Below are 18,768 nucleotides of genomic sequence, written 5' to 3'. Positions count from 1 at the left end.
TTGATTCGCACTCACACTCAATCACACACTCCCACTATCTCAAACACTCTCACTCACTCTCACTCATACTCTCACACATTCACTCACACTCACACTCACACTCCCACTCTCTCACTCACACTCTCACACACTCACTCACACACACACTCTCACACTCACTCACTCACTCACTCACTCACACTCACCCACACTCACTCACTCACACTCACACACTCACTCACACTCTCACACTCTTTAACTCACACTCTCTCACACACACTCTCACTCACACACACACACACTCACTCACTCACACTCACTCACTCACTCACACTCACTCACACACACACACACACTCACTCACTCTCACACTCTCTCACACACACACTCACTCACTCACTCACTCACTCACTCACTCACTCACTCACTCACTCACTCACACACTCTCACACACTCACTAACACACACACACACACACACACACTCTCACACACTCACTCACTCACTCACACACACACTCACACACTCTTTAACACACACACACACACACACTCACTAACTCTCTCACACTCACTCTCTCTCTCTCTCTGTCTCATAGAGCAATTGTATAAAACGTGGCATGCAAAAAAAAAAAAAAGATATGAAGAGGTGAGACCTAACACACACACATGCACAAACACACAACTTACAGTTTTTTTTTATTCGCTTTGGTACTATTTTCACAAGTCAGGTGTACATTTTCACAACTCTTAGTGCAAAAATCCAAACTGATCACACGTGTAACACAGCTAGTCATTCTTTCAAAACCTGATCTCATGCTTTCATTACAGTTATACACATTTCAGTCCACATAAGCATAGTTTCAAACACAAGATTATTGTAATATGTAATGAGAACATTTGGTTTAATCACAGAAACACAACAGTATGATCTTATTTCAATTTAGTACTTTTAACAATCAGTTCATCCAACAGCAAACAATGCAAGATACATGTTTCAAATCACAGTTGTTGCTGAATTAATTACAGTAATACAGGCTATGCCACATTAGAAGTAATCGAATCCATAATGTTTGTAATAGTATCTATCCAGTGTGTTATCAAAAGGTGTGATGAAGTACAGCCATGAGGTTCTGTGCTAGAACAGAGTTTGCTGGCAATACAGTAAATGATTTCACTCTATACCATTTGACTGAATCTATACAGTAGTGGACCTTTATAGATGAAGGTTGAGTTACAGTAATTCGGCAGTCTCTACCATGGTAATCTGTTTACAGTATTGTAATGCATACTGTAAAATGCTGTATTTGATGCCATCTGTCTCCCTTCTACTGATGCATCAGTCATTGACTGTTTTCTCTCTCTCTCTCTCTCTCTCTCTCTCTCTCTCTCTCTCTCTCTCTCTCTCTCTCTCTCTCTCTCTCACACACACACACACACACACACACACACACACACACACACACACACACACACACACACACACACACACACACACACACACACACACACACACACACACACACACACACACACACACACACACACACACACACACACACACGCGTGTGCACACACTTTGAACATCATGGTGGTTATCTATAAATCACTTATGTAAAAAGAATTCATTACATTTGGTTATCCATATCAGAAATTGCAAACAAGTTCTATAGTGTATTGAATCAATATCTATAGGTGTACCAAATGATTCATTGATTAACCATTAAGATCATTTGGATTAAATCATAGACAAATGTATTAAACTGAACAAGAAGAGATGCAAATCAAAGGTTTGATAGTAAGAGCTTTATGAAAGGCAGTGACTGTGAATGAAACATGTATGTAGACGAAACACTTATTTTGTGTTGTGAAAAGGATACTGTGTGATTTTGTGTATTGTGCAAACACAATTGAAAACATGTGCACTTTTGATGATCTGTTGTGATATTAGCACTAAGAGTTTTGAAAATGTACACCTTACTTGTGAAAATAGTACCAAAGCGAATAAAAAAAACTATGTATGTATGCCATGTGATACTGTAAACATGGTAGAGACATGGTAGTTACATTACTGTACCTCAGCCTTCATCTGTAAAGGTCCACTACAGTATATTCAGTCAAATAGTCAAAATCATTTACTGTATTCATTGCCAGCAAACTCTGTTCTAGCACAGAACCTCATGGCTGTGCTTCATCACACCTTTTGATAACACACTGGATAGATGCTATTACAAACATTATGGATTCAATTACATAAGTTAGGTTATGCACATGTATTTTCTAATGTGGCATAGCCTGTATTACTGTAATTAATTCAGCAACAACTGTGATTTGAAACATGTATCTTGCATTGTTTGCTGTTGAATGAACTGATTGTTAAAAGTACTAAATTGAAATAAGATCATACTGTTGTGTTTCTGTGATTAAACCAAATGTTCTCATTACATATTACAATAATCTTGTGTTTGAAACTATGGTTATGTGGACTGAAATGTGTATAACTGTAATGAAAGCATGAGATCAGGTTTTGAAAGAATGACTAGCTGTGTTACAAGTGTGATCAGTTTGGATTTTTGAGTTTTGAAAATGTACACCTGACTTGTGAAAATAGTACCAAAGCGAATAAAAAAAACTGTAATGTAAAATGTTGTATTTGATGCCATCTGTCTCCCTTCTACTGATGCATCTCTGATCAATCTGATGTTTTACAGTCATTGACTGTTTCCTCTCTCTTATACTCTATTCTGCTTTACAGTATTTGCACAAATGGCAAATTTCTCTGTATCTTTCTCTCTCTCACACACACACACACACACACACACACACACACACACACTTGCTATGATCTTAACATTTTGAAGATTAGTTTAAATTTGTTTTTTAAATGTGTTTGCTTAGAGAGTATGATATGGGCATAAACGGTAAATAATCAGATGTTACATATTTTATATGCATTAAGTCTTCCTCGTGTTCAAACTCAGATTGTACAAACAAATTTACATCAATATCCTGTACCAGTGTGACGTGTGTATGTGTGTATATATATACTTTTTATATATAGACTTTATTTTTGTGTTTGTCTATTGCAGTTGATGCTGCTGACAGATTTCTCTCTGCATGACAAAAGTGAGGAGCAACGACTTGATGCTTTTCTTCATCAAACTCTTAATGCGTGTCTTCCTGAGTTCTGGAGTTTCTTCAGCTCCTGCTGTTATCATGGCCAAAACTCTGGTGGAGAGAGAATCAGAAACCGTTGAAGCCCACTGACTCGTCTGAGTTGAAACTAAAAGGGAGTGAATTAAGGCACATGCATTCTCTTATTTACAAAGTTACAACTGTTCAATTTCTTTAGCACTTGAATTTTACGGATTAAGTTTCAGCCTTTAAAAGTTCAGGCTGATTGAATTTGACATTTTTATGTCTGCAAATAAAAGTTGACTTTTTAAGCTGTCTCGTGAGCCGTTTCTAAATCATCATCGTCAAACCGAATGGTTACAATTCATTAACATTACCATTAACCATTTATAGTAGGGGTGCGACGGTAGGTACATGTATTCGTCCCGAAATGTACGGTACGGACGTCACTGTTCGGTGCATACAGTCACACGACGAATACATCAAAGCCACTAGATGGCTGTAAGTGTATGGCATTAAAAATGGCATTTAAGCATTAAATTAGATTTGAAGATGGCTGCAGAAACCCTGCTTAGATTTAAAACACAAGCACTGATGTTTTACAATAAAAAGTGAGACAATGATAACTAATTTGTGTCAGGATTGCACATTAATCAGAGAAATAAAGTGGTATTTACCGTTATTTCACAAAAAAAGACAAATGTGCTTATTCAGTCGCATATATTTGTTTATTTGTAATCACACAGAACATCACTGGGGTTGAAAGTATGCACATAAAAATAAAAAATAAAGAGCTACATTCTTATGTGTGCATTACGTTTGATCATTCAATGATCATTTCTTTAATTTTTCCACCAAGTTATATGATCTGAGGAGCTTTGAGCACCCTCTCCAGTCCCAATATAGTGTTATTTCAGCCAGAGCAACCGATGGATCTCCCAAACCCTGCTAGAGTTTCTCTCTCATGCCACTCGGAGTGATGATGATGATGATGATGATGTGGAGTCTGAAGCTCACGCGCATGAATCAGTGACAGAAGTAGAGTTGTTTCAGGAGGGATGTATGATTCTGTCTTCAACTTTGAAACGAAGTCTGTCCACAGTGGTGATTAAGACTCTTTGGTGGCCCTGGCCACTGACACCTAGAGTGCCATAAAGTCTTTGTTAAAGCGTTATAAGCCATGAACCGAAGCTGCAAAAACAAACAAGTCACAAATGTCCGGATGTTAAATCTGTGACACTCAGAGTTTTGTGCTGAAGTGGCTGGAATCACTCATGCTTCATAAACTCTACTGGAAGTCTAAAACTACACTAAAAAATGTTATGTTTTTGATTTACGCATTTCAAATAATAGTAAAATTCCATCAAATTGAATTGAATAATCCTTACATAGAATTGTAAATGAGTAAAAAAAAAAAAAAAAGATGCAGAAAGGGAAGAGGTAAATGAATATAAAGGAAGGCAATAATAAAACTGCTGATTACAGGAAGTACTCATAAAACTCAAAACTCTAATATGCAAATATTTTATAAGAAGTGCTTGTGTTGAAACAGGAGAGAGGCTGTTTACTGATGGATCAAATGATGGTTCGTGTGACTGGGATTTTAGGGGAATTAATAAACATATTACAGGTTCTCAGTGGGACACACACCTGTTTGTCATGAGCTATGTAGCGCTTGTACTGAATGTGTTTATATTTCTTTTGTTGGATAATGGTTTGAATCTTATACTGTGGACAGTGAGAAGAACTGATTATGGGATACATGAGGGTCTTTATGCACTGATTTCAGTGTTTCAAGTACTTTATAATGTTGAGATACTGTTGATGTTGAAGTCAAACTCGTGCTGGTAGAAATCTAGAGAAAACTGATGAACTCTTCAATCAAATGCTCCAGAAGCTCCTCAATGTCAGCTAGAAAACACACACAAATCTCACAGAGTAAACCAAATAACACAGATTATCTTTCTCAGGGGTTTAGTTACGGTCTCTGCCGATCTTCTTCCAGATTAAAGCTCTTCAAGATGTTTTGTGATGTTTCTGGTCGATGCTCACAGAAGCTTCTGGAAGTTTCCCGTCAATAATGTTCCTCGTCACTGAAGAAGAAACAAGACAGACACACACACACACACGCTGAGAAACACATTATGTGCCAAATGTTCATTAAAGTAAACAAAATACTGTTGTTGAAATGATTGTTCTTCCCCGAGAGAACGAGTGATGGATCTGGGTTTGCTGAATGGGGTCTTTTGTTCCACAGAAGAAAGTTGCAAACTTTGGATAAAATCATCTTACCTTCTTATTCTACTTACCATCATATTCATCTGTTTCTCTGCGTGTATTTAACCTACCTTTTACAAAGTTTTCCATAAATATTCAGACTTAACACTGGATTAAGCACAAAAGAAACTGCAGACTGACTGAATGTGTCATTAAGAAGGTCTCGATACGAGACAAGATGTCAGAATAAGAGCCATTGTGAGGGAATGAAATATTTGCAGTGAAATACAGTTTCTTTTCCCTTTTCCGTTCACAGTGAACTTCACACCAATGAAATCGATCAGCATTAGGCAAACCACATCAGACTGACTGCTGTCCAAACGTGTTCTGAGTTACAGACTGAATCAACCATTACAAGGAGTTTTCCAACTGTAGATTTCTCAATAACTGACACAACGCAGGATAGGTTTAACAACCGAACGTGTTTCGTCTTTTTTATTTTGTTTCTCCTGTTCTACACTCCCGCCGGTCCAACCGGACCACACCCACCTTCCCATGTAACCCCAACCTTAAAGGGCTAGCAACATTTATCAACTCTACATCCCTTCCCTTAAGCTAACATTCACCAACTGAACATGTGAATAAGGATAGTATAACATGTAATATATAGAAAGGGTATCCTTAACCAGTGAGATAGTCCTGATAACGTGGGTTAGGACGGCTAACTCTCCCTGAACGAGTCACTACAGGCTGGGCAGTTGCAGCAACATCACCAGTGGCAGGTGCTTCGCTCTGAGATGGTAACACTGTAGATGACAGGAGGGTTGTAAGAGGTCACGCTGGTGGAAGTGGTCTATAATCATCTTCTGAACATTCAGTGGGCGCAGGCTCTTGAACACGGAGGAGGAGACGTCGATTTCTTATGTACTGTCTGCCCTGAGAGGTCCCCACATAGCTGTTAGGTTGAGCAGCATGGCCCTGTACAACTGCCAGTTTGTCGAAACCGCGAGCCATCTGCATCCTTACTGTCTGACCCTGTTGTAAGGGTGGAAGGGTGTGGGCATTGCGGTCATAGTATGCTTTGCTTTCCTTTCTCCTCCTGGTAAGCACTGCCTTGACGTTGCAGCATACAGAGGGCATCAGTCTGTCTTTCAGCTCAGGAAGAAAAGTTCTCGTACGCCTGGAGAGGAGCAGTTGGGCAGGTGATGGCAGGTCAGCGCGTGGAAGGTTACGCAGGTGGAGTAAAGCAGCCTGAATCTATGGCACTTCTCGAGCAGATGCTTGGCGGATCGCACTGCACGCTCTGCCATGACTTTCCCCTTCATTGCTTCAGTGCTCTTTTCAGATTGCTCATATAACAAGCATACATTGGCAGCTGTTTCCGCACACCGTCACTTTCAATCCCGCAGACTATGCGGTCACGTATTAGCTCGTCATTTAAAGTTCCAAAGTCAAATTTTTTTGCGAGTAATTTTAGTGTGGAAACATACGACTGAATGGACTCACCAGGTTTTTGATTAGTCATGTTGAAGACGTGTCTGTCCATTATAATGTTCTTTGTAGGCAAGCAGAGTTCAGCAAACTTCTGCAGTAATACATCGGGATCTTCTCTGTCCTCTCCCTCGGCAAATGTGAAAGCCTCGGATTTCTCCACCGCGTCGGGGCCCGCTAAATTCAGCAGAGTGTACGCCTACACCTTCTTCAATTTGTCTGATAGACCAGCATTGCAATATATGCGCCATTCTTTTTCGAATTTGCTCCAGTTGTCAGCAATGTGCTCGTCGAAAATTAATGGATCAATACGGCGGAGACCTTGTGCCATGTTCGATCACTTCTGACACCATGTAGATTTCTCAATAACTGACACAACGCAGGATAGGTTTAACAACCGAACGTGTTACGTCTTTTTTATTTTGTTTCTCCTGTTCTACACTCCCGCCGGTCCAACCGGACCACACCCACCTTCCCATGTAACCCCAACCTTAAAGGGCTAGCAACATTTATCAACTCTACACCAACCTAACAGCTAGATCTCAAGAACCAGGGGCGTAGCACCAAATGTTGGGCCCCAGTCACAGAACCAAGGGGTGGGCCCCTCACAACACCATCAATATATCTTTGTGGGGCCCCCCCTTCGCCAAGGGCCCGTTACTCAGTTCCACTATTACCCCCTGTCTGACGCCCCTGTCAAGAACTGTCAGGAACTTTCTGGAAAACAGTCCCATCACATTCGCTCTTGAAGATGATAGATGAAAGACGACGATGCAAACTGAAGGATCTTCTGTTGAACTTCAGTGATACTGAAGTTTGTTCAAACGGCTGTAGTTTCTGAAGCCAGTTTATACAGACATACTGGACCAGAGAAGTGTCACATTCAGTCATTTGAGTACAACATTAAAATATAAAAAAAAAGTTATATTTTTCCTTAGTTATTTTTTTTCTTTTCATTCGTTATTGATTAGTGATTATTCATTTCCATCTTTCCTCAGTTTCCTCGACTGCCTGGATCTCACCGCATTATATTATGTTGTCATCGGCTTGTTGAGCTGCTCTGGTCAAACGCTGAAATCCTCTGAACTCCCGAATCACACCACATCCAATTTGGTTCACAGCTGAAATCAGGTTCATCCAGCTAAACTCAGATGAGAACACTTCCACCAAGTGAAGTACACCTGAACCGATCATGTTTGCTGTCGAAAAGAGCTGTGCGATGAGCCGTAGCTTTGGAGAAGACGAGCATTGAAATCCAGCTGAAACCAAACCACTGACACAAGCAAACCACTGGAGTATCTGTGAAACAGACAAAGCTGGCCGGGTTACAGGTGTTTCAGGTATAGAGTCCGGTAAAGGCATATTGAGCTCAGTGTTATTATCGAGGAGAGATCGCTGGATCTGCTGTCTGATGCTTCAGTTCTCGGAGAGTCTCAGCGAAGAGAAGGAGATCGTCGGTGAAGGAGAATGAGTTCCAATGGCAGAAAGCTGCTTTATAAAGCGTTTCCCTCGGCTTCTGCAACGTGCTTTCATTGCGCAGACTGTCCTCGCCCAGTGTTGCCAGATTGGGACAGGGATTTCCAGCCCAAAAGCTCACCAAAACCCGCCCACTCGGAAATCCGCCCAAAATCCGACTCCCCGGAATAATCGCACTTCCCCTCGCGAGTTTAAATCGCGTGCCCTTTTTTCACACAGCAATCACCCAGATCCTGCATGGAAGCTTTGAACAGAAATTAACAGAAAGTGAACTAGTGTGGATAAAAGATGCAAAGAACAAACACAAACACAAACAAACAGAAAACATGGCAGATCGATTCAAACCATAAACTTCGACGGGTAAGGAATAAAGCTACCAGCAATCAAAACAAAACTGTTAATTTCACTTAAAGGACAAGTTCGGTATTTTACACTTAAAGCCCTGTTTTCAGATCGTTTCTGGTGAAATACAATGGTTAAGAAGATTGAAATTTGGACAAATGCTGCTGGCCCGAGAATTTTCGGTTTCTGTGGTAGCACCCCCCCACCTCCACAATGGTTGCATAGGTGCACTGGAATAATCCTTCCTAAAACGCATTAAACTTTCGTTTACAAAGACGTGAAACTCACCGAGTGGTCAGGGGTGTTCACTGATATGCTCACACAAAAATCGCTGCAAAAGATGCTTTCAAACAGGTTTTATCGTAGTTTTTCATCCAATACAAGTCAATGGAGTTGGACAAAAACTACGATTGTGGAGGTGGGGGGGGGGGGGGGGGGGGGTGCTACCACAGAAACCGAAAATTCTCGGGCCAGCAGCATTTGTCCAAATTTCAATCTTAACCATTGTATTTCATCAGAAACGATCTGAAAACAGGGCTTTAAGTGTAAAATACCGAACTTGTCCTTTAATTGAACTGAACTTATCGTTTGTGTGTTAAACACGCTGTGGTTCATAGGAACATATTGTATTACTCTCCCCATTGCACATGAATGCCATTAAAAATAATATTTAACCTTTTTTTCACGAAGATAGGCTTTAAGAGTTCATCAAATACATATTGTACATATATGAGGCAAATACCTGTCTTTTTGGGTTTTTTTTTTTTTTTGTCAGTACACATATTTTAACACACACAAGTAACTTGTGTCGGCCATTGATTTCTTTCTATCCAAACAAAACAGAAAAAAATGATATGCAGATTAGGGGTGACCCCGAATAGTCGAAGATTCGATGCTTCGATTGGAGGAGCCTGATTCGACTACCGATCTCACGCTCGAATCTTCGCTGAGGTGTTATGAAACGAGGATCATGCCACTTTGGCTATATGAGGGTGCTCAATGTCTGATTTCACATAGAACTACCGGTTTTCTGTCAATACGTTAATATTCAGCCTATTATGATAATACTGTATATAAAAATGTGCAAAGAAAGAAGCTTTCTAAATATTTTTTAACGTGCGTGAATAAATCCAAACACCCCGTGACAGATTTAAGTTTCACTTTCAATCCGTGACCGACAGAGGAGCGTCTTGGCGGCAAGGATTTAAATCTTTAACAATGTCTGGGATAAGAAAATCTAAAGTGTGGATCATGTACACCATCAGAAAGGATATTCTCCAAGGCTGGATTTAGCATCAGGAAAACCAGTCTTTCACTCTGTCTGTGTCCGCTGGAGTCTTTTGTGCGCGCGGATAAAATACACTCTAAAACACTTAACGTGAAAAACGTTTAACGACTCAATCTCCTAAAATAGTTAAATAAAAAATATAGGAGGAACCTATTCTGGGTTCATCTGCTTCTCTGCACATAAAGTGTGTAGGCTACTGTGTACATTAAGCCACGTTAAAGTGCCTTTAAGCGTTTTAAAAGCTTTTTTCACGTTAAGCATTTTAGAATGTCCCGTGGAAAACTAACTTGTTAACGTTGGCCGGCAGAAGTGCAATCATGGTTTTCCTTAATTTAACTATTTTAGGAGATTGAGTCGTTAAACGTTTTTCACGTTAAGTGTTTTAGAGTGTATTTTATCCGCGCGCACAAAAGACTCCAGCGGACACAGACAGAGTGAAAGACTGGATTTGTTCTCTCGATCAGGTATCGGGTACAAGTGATTTCAAAACTAGTTAATAAAAAATTAGATTTTTGGATGCTGTGAACATGTTTAGCTAAAAAGACTGCGACTCCAGTTTAGCATTTATTGTTGTTTCTGCAGTTAAAAAGACAAAGTAGAAAATTCTGGCTACTATCGTTATTTTAATAATTTCTTTATTTTAATTGTATTTATTGATCTGTCAGGGTTATCTAATCTAACTATTTGTGGCTTGTGTTTTGAATATTATGTTCCCCTGCACTTTAGGCATTTTGCACACATTTGCTCCTCATCTTGTGACTTGATTCTGATTTATTTCGTTTTGTATTTTTATTTATTAGAAAGGTATATTCTGTTCATATTTAATTAATTGTTCATTTTTTCGGTGCATCGATGTTGTGCTGTACTTAGAGCCTGCTCGCACAGGTAATTTAGCCGATTAAATTTTTTTTTTGCATGTGAAATGTAAATCCTGTCTGCAGTGTGGACTTTCTGGAGTTATTAATGTTATTTCTTAGTTTTATTGATCCAAAATGTTTTTATACATTTTCTTCTATATCTTTGTGTGATTTTCTGTACATCGCGGCTTTGAAATGTTAAAGCCCCGCCCCCATACACATGATTCGACTATTAGTCGACTATAGGCAAGACTTGACGATTCTGATTCGACTATGAAAATCCATAGTCGGGGACACCCCTAATGCAGATATACAATAAAACACAAATTAATTGCTCTTATCTGTTCATTGAAATAATAATATGACAGTATAGGTATTACACAAGGGTAATTTATTATTTTATTCTCTCTTACGGTCAATGTGTTGCTTTCAATATTTGACTTTAATCTAAATTACACTATAGCTACATGGCTTACCTTTGTTGTTAGGCATGGTGTAGTGCCACTTCAGTCCAGCTATTAGTATTTGAACCTATGAGGAAAGAAAAATGAAAAGGGCAACCATTAGTTATAGATGTTATGGGTGACATTCGTTATTGTCCATCTATTATCTATATGTTATTTAACAGGCCAAAGCAGACGCTTTTGTCCAAAGCGATTTACTGAATAACTTTTTTATATGACTGATTCGTCCATTTCTCTTGTGATGTAGATAACAGTTAACGCCATTGTGTGGTTATATTCGGCGACCATTAACGTTATACAACATCATGTGCATCAATTAACCAGAGGTGGGTAGAGTATCCAAAAACTGTACTCAAGTAAAAGTACAAGTACTTATAGAAATATTTACTCAAAGTAAAAGTAAAAGTAATAAATATATATATATATATATATATATATATATATATATATGAAGACTTCAGATGCAAAAGCCTCTGAGTGCCATCTGAAACTTTCTTCTAAAACAAGCATTTTTATCGAGCTCGTATATTTAAGTTCAGTAATTTCACTTTAATGACAATTAATAGGTACTTTTCATTGCCATTTAAGTGAAATAACTGAACATAAACATACAAGCTTGATAAAAATGCTCTTTTAGTAGAAAATTTCAGATGGTACTTAGAGGCTTTTGCATCTGAAGTCGTCATATATATAAAATGATTTTTTTTTTTTTAAATGACTATTATTATCATAAGTAGATAGGCTATCTTTGCAAAAAAAAACAGAAGAGACAAGCATTATTTCTGCCATCTGTAGCCCGAAAATCATTGCCTGTCCTTTGGTTTGTATAATAGTAACTTATACAACTACATTTGGATTATTAGACATGTAGAAATAAAGTGAATCTGCAGAGTGTTGCATTCAAAGGCATGTAATTGACACAGAGAAGAAAGAGTTAAAACTCTCCACATGTGCTCGCGCTCATGACTGCTACTGAACATCTGAACACAAAAAAACAAACAAAAGTACATCACCGGATCTTCTTCTGTCTGTTCTCCAAAATATAATCAAATGTATATTTCTGCAAGCATGTTTAAACTGGTTAACTGTGTCTACGGCAGGCAAAGGCATTCGTTTTCAAGTCGAGTTCGCACGCCACTGCACAACAATACACACAAACTACCGCGGGATGGCGGGTGTTCATAAACTGTGAACAATGGTAGCTTATTTAATGTATAAATTAATGTATATGTCCAAAAAACGGGTAATGTCATACTTTCTAGTAGTGCTATCGTGGCGTAATAATCTGTTTGGTTGTAAAATGTATTACCTGAGTGAAATGAAATCGAATATATCATCCTGTGGAATCATTCATTCACAGACAGCATACGAAGATGTTCAACTAATAAAGATCTTCATCGCTGGCAAAAATAGGATGCATTTGAAGATATTTAGAAATAATAATTAGAATAATTATTAATATTTGTAATGACAGGTAGTGACTGAGAGGTGTCGTTGTTCTAGTCGGGAAGGAGGAGCCGAAGAAGAGATATAGACGGGATGTTTTGAGTTGTTGTTCATGCTGGAAAACTAATAAACCGAACACAGAGAGAACTCACGAGTCGTTGTCTTTAAAGTATTGATAGATGCCTGTAATGTACATCAGGACATTATATGAATTAGCAGAGCACTGTCAATTTGGGGCTACAAGAGATGAACACATAAGGGATCGTCTTGTGGTAGGAATAGCGGACAAGGAACTTTCCCATCAGTTCCAGCTCAAAGCAGACCTGACGTTGACGCAAGTGATTGAAAGTGTGCGTCAGACAGAGGCGATAACGCGGCAGGTCAACCTTCAAACCAATCGGCCGGAAGCTCAGCTGGCCAATGTTAATGATGTCAAAGGGAAGGTTGGACAGTATAGAAAAAAGAGTCAGCGACGAGAGAACAACAGCCATGGACCCAACACAAAGGAGGAGTGTGGGAGGTGCGGTAAGCCACAACATTCTGATGAAAGACATTGTCCTGCATTAAAAAGCAAGTGTAATAAGTGTCACAAAGGAGGACATTGGGAACGTAAATGTCATTCTAAAGCAGTGAGAGAAGTCACAAGCGAACAGCCTGGACAGACATACTTCCTTGGAGCAGTTGACAGGGAGGATAATGTGGATACATGGACTGTAGGCTTACCTGTAAACAATGTGGTAGTAACCTTTAAAATTGATACAGGAGCCGACGCTACCATTATTGATAAAGAGACATTTAAAAAGATGACTCCTAAAATGAAACTAGAGCCTACAGACCAGATCTCAGCTGCATAGGCATGTTCCAGGGTACCACCAGCTATAAGGAGAGAAAGTACTCCCTTAAGGTGTATGTGACAGATGGAAAAAGCTGTTTACTGGGCCGCGAGGAGGCAGTGGAAATGGGGCTAGTGAAAAGGATGGGTGAGGTCAGTGGTGTGTTTGGATCAAGCGGATTATTGAAAACTGAGCCAGTCAGAATAGCCCTGCGCGACGATGCCCAGCCATATGCAGTGCCGACAGCCAGGCGGATACCCCTGCCACTGGTACCGCTGGTAAAAAAGGAACTGCAGCGCATGGAGGATGAGGGCATAATTGAAAAAGTAATACAGCCGACAGATTGGTGCGCTGCTATGGTCCCGGTGCTCAAACCCAATAAGAGAGAGGTCCGTCTCTGTGCAGACCTCAGGAAACTGAACAGAGCTGTGAAACGGGAGAAGTATGTCCTGCCCACAGTGGAGGAAATAATGCCAAAGCTCGCCGGTTCAAAAGTGTTCACGTCACTGGACGCAGCAAGTGGATTTGATCAGATCCCTCTGCACGAGGAGAGCAGGACGCTCACCACTTTTATCACTCCGTTTGGGAGATATGCTTTCCGCCATCTTCCTTTCGGAATTACAAGTGCTCCCGAAATTTTCCAGAGGAAAATGTCGGAAACTCTGGCTGGCCTAGAAGGGACAGAGATCTTTATGGATGATATTTTGATTCACGCAGAGACAGAGGAGCAACATGACCGACGACTGGCTGAGGTGTTGAAGGTCATTGAGAAAGCAGGGCTCAAGTTGAACCAGGCAAAGTGCAAGTTCAAACAGAGACAGGTTCGCTTCTTGGGTCATCTAATCGATGAGGCAGGTGTCAGGGCAGACCCAACTAAAGTCGCAGGAATAGGGAACTTTCCACAACCACAAAACACAACAGAACTCAAAAGATTCTTAGGGATGGTTAATTATTTAGCCAAGTTCATTCCAGAGTTATCAACAGTGGCCCACCCACTGTACGAACTACTGAAAGGAGACAAGGAGTGGATGTGGGGACCTGCTCAGTGCGAGGCGTTCAGGAACCTAAAGACTGCACTAGCCACAGCTCCGGTACTTACCTTCTACGATGCCAACAAGCCCACCATAGTGTCAGCAGACACCAGCAGCTACGGGCTGGGCGGCGTTCTTCTCCAGCAGCACGGAGATAACTGGAAGCCCGTGGCCTACTGCTCAAGGCGATTAAGTGACGCGGAGAAAAGGTACGCGCAAATCGAGAAGGAGTGCCTGACAAGTGTGTGGGCCTGTGAACGGTTTGATAAATACCTGTATGGACTGGATGGCTTTAGATTGGTTACTGATCACAAACCATTGGTACCTCTCATGAACAGTAAAGACTTAGACTGTGTCCCAATCAGGTGCCAGAGGCTATTAATGAGACTCATGCGCTTCAATGCCACAGCTGAGCATGCACCAGGCAAAACATTAGCAGTGGCGGATGCGCTTTCTTTTTTCTTTTTTTTATATATATTTTATTGATTTTACACAAACAACAAACAAACAAGCCCAGCTATTACCAACATACAAAACAAAACAGGGGGAAATTATTCACACACACAAATTGCACATCACATAACCTGCATTATTGTTTACAACAAAACACATACATACAAAAAAAAATAAAAAAATATTTCAAAAGAATTTATGACTTATTGGTGAAGACAAAATGTGGTCTCCCATCCTGCAGCAAACCAGCAAGATCACCAGGAAGGTAGTCAAGAAAAGGTTGCCAAACAAATTGGTATTGCCCCTTAATATGGCACTGAGGCGTTCCAGAGGAAAAACCTTAAATATTTCTCTGTACCACTGTGTGACCGAGGGAGGTTTTTCCTCAATCCACTGGAACAAAACACAACGCCTTGCTAGAAGTAAGAGTTTACCCATTAACAACAGTTGCCCTGCAGATAGAGAGAGCTGCTCTAAATGTAGATTCAGAAGGAACAGGACTGGTTCTGATTTAACTGTTTTGTGAAAAATTTAACTTAGCTCCTGAGAAATATTCCTCCAATACCGGAGTATTAAGGGACATTGCCAAATACAATGATAGTAGGTCCCTACTTCTTTCTTACACTTCCTACAGAGGGGAGAGACTTGGGGGTTAATCTTGTTTAGAAAATGAGGAGTGCGCTGCAATCTATGCAATATCCTGTACTGACTCTCTCTAAGTCTATTACACATAAACAGTTTCTTAACAGATTCAAATGCATCTGACCAGATATCAGTATCAAGATCAATCTCCGGGGGCGCTAGTGCGCACGTGTAGGATGTAGACGTGCATAGTTTGTGCTCTCCACCGCAACTTATGCAAAATTACAGAACACCACGATAAAACTGTCTAAGAGTTTATATTTTTTGCTCGCTTGCCTATCTCATCCGTTGAACCTCGCTAATTTGAAAATGTCGCGGCAAAGAAACCCTCCTGGGAAGTCCAAGACCATCGATGGATACATCAGCAGTGCTAATGCTAGCGGGGCTAGTGCCAGCGATAGCCGTTCCAGCGAGCCCTCTGCTAAACCTCCGGCTACCACTTCAGATATTACGTCCATAGACAAAACCCACATGTACGAGATATGCAAGGAAATGTGTAAGGAAATGTCAGAGACGATTCTGGGGAGACTCGATGAACGCTTTGATGCCTTTGACACAAAATTTCAGTCTGTACTCTCCGTGCAAACTGACCTGCAAAACCGCATGGTCAGTCAAGAGCAAACGACCAGTGCACTTGAAGAACGTGTGGAAGTGCTTGAAGCCAAGTGTGAAGATTTAACAAAATACACCAGCCAGCTTCAAACCAAACTACTGGATTTAGAAGCACAGTCCCGCAGACACAACATCAAGATTGTTGGTATAAAAGAGGATTCAGAAGAAGGGAAACCAACTGATTTTGTTTCCAAACTTATTCCTGAACTGCTGGGTAAACAGCACTTTCCACATCCAGTGAAAGTTGATCGTGCGCATCGCTCTCTGCAACCCAAATCAACGGCGGGTGGCAAACCGCGCACCATCATGGCTCGCATTCATCATTTTCAGGTGAAGGAGCAGATTCTACACCTCAGCAGGACGCAATCAATGGAGTACAAGGGAAACAACATTTTAATTTTCCCTGATTATACCAACGAAGTGATGAGCCAGCGCCGTGCCTTCCGAGACGTGATGAAAGCCCTGAGAGACGGAGGAGTTAAACATCACCTGCGCTACCCGGCCAGGCTTCATGTGTACTGGGATGAGGAGGAGAATATTCCGGAGGTTTTCAATGATCCAGCGGCAGCTGAAGCGGCTCGTTCATTGAAGGAACGTAGCGCTTCGGCAGATGGTTAAAGAACGTGATGAACATTTTTACTTTCTATTTAAGGTGAGCGTGTTCGTTCTTCTGTGCTAAATGCGCCACACTGTTGACCATTTTTCGAACTGCGTGTCAATAAATTACTGTCCAGACACATGACAATTATTGATACACCAGGGCGCAGGACAATTTCTTTTAAAGGCGTATTTTACTTTGTTTTTCAAACGTGTTACTAGCTTTCAATTTTTCAAACCTATATTTACGTTATGGTGGAGGGCGCTACTTGGGTCGGCCTACTATTTGTCCAGCAGCTCCTGTTTTGGCCAAGAGGGGAAGATACGCGTCAAGTTCGGGGGACGCGGAAGTGAGGGAGGGGGGGTGGTTGTGGTACTGTGTTGTTGTTCTTGTTCGGCTCAGATGCACATGTTTTACTCACTTGTATTCGGTATTGCAACAGCAATTGTATTTTTTTGTATTTTTTCAAAATGACTCAAGTACAAGGTAAAATGCATGTAGGAGGCAGAGATTTACAACTGATTTCATGGAACGTGAAAGGGCTTGGTAGTGCAGTCAAAAGGGGGAAAGTTTTTAAACACCTGAAATCTCTTTCTGCGGATATAATTTTTTTACAAGAGACCCATATCAAAACAGCTATGCAACATAGGTTGAAATGTAATTGGGTGTCTCAGATATATCAATCACCATTTACCTCGCATGCCCGTGGTGTGGCAATATTGTTTCGAATAAATATCCCATTTCAGGTAACTTCTGTTAACAATGACCCTCTTGGTAGATATTTATTGGTCTCTGGTACTATAAACTCGTTCTCATTAACCCTGCTTAATATATATGGTCCGAACACGGACAAGCCCAATTTTTTCAGAAAGGTTTTTGATCAGCTATGCAACATAGGTTGAAATGTAATTGGGTGTCTCAGATATATCAATCACCATTTACCTCGCATGCCCGTTTTTAAACACCTGAAATCTCTTTCTGCGGATATAATTTTTTTACAAGAGACCCATATCAAAACAGCTATGCAACATAGGTTGAAATGTAATTGGGTGTCTCAGATATATCAATCACCATTTACCTCGCATGCCCGTGGTGTGGCAATATTGTTTCGAATAAATATCCCATTTCAGGTAACTTCTGTTAACAATGACCCTCTTGGTAGATATTTATTGGTCTCTGGTACTATAAACTCGTTCTCATTAACCCTGCTTAATATATATGGTCCGAACACGGACAAGCCCAATTTTTTCAGAAAGGTTTTTGATCTGCTTCCAGACGATAGTGATTCAAACATAATAAATAATAATAGCCGGGGATTTTAACTGCTATCTAGATCCTTTCTTAGATAGATTATCTACAAGACCAGCACCCGAAATTGTATCTGTAAAGCTTCTAAACAACCTTTTGAAAACTAGGAATCTAGTAGATATTTGGAGGATTCAGCATCCTACAAGCAAAGAGTATTCATTCTACTCAAATGTTCACAAATCCTACAGTAGGATTGATTATTTTTTGACTAGCTCTAACCTTATTTCTCAAATCACCAATTCCAAATACCATAATATTTTGATCTCTGACCACAGCCCTTTAGCAATATCATTCAATATTTCCCTCCCAAAACAGACTTATTCTTGGCGTTTTAACCCAAACCTTCTAAGTGATGACAACTTCGTTAAGAATATAACCTCTAAATTGAAAGATTTTATAGAACTAAATGATAATGGTGAAGTGTCTGACTTGACCCTATGGGAAACATTAAAAGTCGTTTTGCGTGGTGATATAATCTCCTACACCTCAGCCATTAAAAAGGAGAGAGAGATGAGACTGCTTGAAATTAACAACACTCTTCCTAGTTTGGAAAGAACTTACCAAAATTCTAAATCACCGGATCACTACAAAGAGATA

The 18,768-nt window shown here is 40.2% G+C and overlaps 2 protein-coding genes across 2 annotated transcripts in view; one reads left to right on the top strand and one right to left on the bottom strand.

The window, feature by feature from the left end:
* Nucleotides 1-3,424, top strand: part of LOC309478984 (uncharacterized protein) — a gene marked incomplete at its 5' end in the record, with an annotated part of 33,202 nt that extends 29,778 nt beyond the window's left edge. The window contains 2 exons of the mRNA XM_082142829.1: nucleotides 578-627; nucleotides 3,068-3,424. The remainder of the gene's footprint in view (nucleotides 1-577; nucleotides 628-3,067) is intronic.
* The window catches only part of LOC309479461 (uncharacterized protein), a 227,363-nt gene that overhangs the window by 76,134 nt on the left and 132,461 nt on the right, over nucleotides 1-18,768 (bottom strand). The window lies entirely within an intron of this gene.

Source organism: Leuciscus leuciscus (genome assembly GCF_965113295.1).
Source record: "Leuciscus leuciscus genome assembly, chromosome: 17".
Lineage (NCBI taxonomy): Eukaryota > Metazoa > Chordata > Actinopteri > Cypriniformes > Leuciscidae > Leuciscus > Leuciscus leuciscus.
The sequence above is the reverse complement of the archived record's forward strand: the minus strand, read 5'-3'. Positions and strand labels throughout refer to the sequence as shown.